Below are 1,758 nucleotides of genomic sequence, written 5' to 3'. Positions count from 1 at the left end.
AGTCAGAGCTCATCATTAAAGCGCGAACAAATGAAATGAAAAAATTGAATACATAAATAAAACAATGTGGCGGCACACAACTTTGCATAAAAACTAGTGGTCGGCAGTTTGTTTGTACGAGTATAGGAACGCACTTACTCGTCATAATGTCAGTTCAGTAACTACTCGCCGCTAAAGTTTCCGCGCGCATTCTACTTTGTTTGTAGAAGCAGCAAATTAATCAGCAACAATATTGATTTGGAGCACAATAGAAATAGGAAAGATACTACCAAACTATCTCTTGACCAAAAAACAAACAGAGAAAGATTGATTTCGTGAGCAATCATCGAACTCGATTTTGTTTATTTACTAACATTTATTGTATTAACTGTACATTTACCCAGTAAAACTTCTTTGGTGGAAAAAGTCCATTTCTGAAATGTTTTTTTTTATAGTGATGTATACTTCTGAGAATAGATTCATTTCTCATTTATTTTGTTTATTTATCCATTAATTTTTTTTCTTTTAAGTATTTTTTTAGGCTTTTTCTTGTAATTATCTTTAATTATTAGAGTTATAGTTACATTACAAGGGAATTTTTTTTTTAAATTTATGAAATGGGTGATTTCAATTCATTATTATTATAATCAGAATAACTACTATTCTTATTATATGACTATATATACGTGTAATAACTATAGATATAATTTACTAACTATTATGATTATAATAAGTTATAAATAATTTATTAATAACAAATTTAGTAAATAAAAAATCATTATTATTATTATTTATGAAATAAATTTATTATTAATTAATTATTTATAACTTATTATTATTATAATTATAATAGTTAATAAATTATATCTATAGTTATTACATAGTTATATAATAAGAATAGTAGTTATTATTGCTATAATAATAGCAACTACTTATTATTATTTTAACAAGTACTAGTTAGCTTTTATTGTAATATTAATAAAAGTTGCAATATTAGTTGTAAAATGAAGAGTTTGATTATATGATTAATTACTAAAATTACACTAGAGCACGAGACAACTACATAAAATTAAAAAAATATAATAAAATTTAAATGTAGGTAGATGGGTTAAAGTCGCGGCCCATTAATTTAAAATAAACTTAAAAATTAGACTTCTAAAACAACGAGTAATAAGAAGCGATTGTTAAAAAAACTTGTTATAAAAAGATGTTAACATGTTAAAACAATATATTAAAACAGTAATGTTCACTACCACTAAAAGTAGCTATAAAACCAATACATAAAAAAACTATGTCAATGTTTAAATGAAACATTTTTTCATAAGCAAATTTTTTATTAGTCCTAAAAACAAGATCCTAGCTGTCTATTTAACATAAAATATATTATAACTTTCAACCAGTAATGTTTCTTTTTTGCTAGAGGAAGGAGATACAAGTTAGAATGAAATTTAGAGAAAAAAATGGTTAGTATAATTTTTTAGTTTTGCTTTAAATAGAAAAAAAGTTTATATATTTATGAAATAAGATATAAAATATATACGAAATATATCTTATGCAGAAAAATGCAAAAAATTATAAGAATGAAAATATTTTATAAGACAATATATAAGATAATGGGAACAAATCTCGCAGTTGTGCGAAGTCCTAAGGCAAAGAGAATTACAAAAAAAATGTATGAAAACTGGTAAAGGTCAAACATCCTATACTTGGGACAGACCCTGAAACCAACATTTTATTTTTTAATACTGTTTTACAATTTATTGACAAGCTTTAATAAAA

This window comes from Teleopsis dalmanni, chromosome 2 (genome assembly GCF_002237135.1).
Source record: "Teleopsis dalmanni isolate 2A chromosome 2, ASM223713v2, whole genome shotgun sequence".
Lineage (NCBI taxonomy): Eukaryota > Metazoa > Arthropoda > Insecta > Diptera > Diopsidae > Teleopsis > Teleopsis dalmanni.
This window is presented reverse-complemented; position numbering follows the sequence as displayed.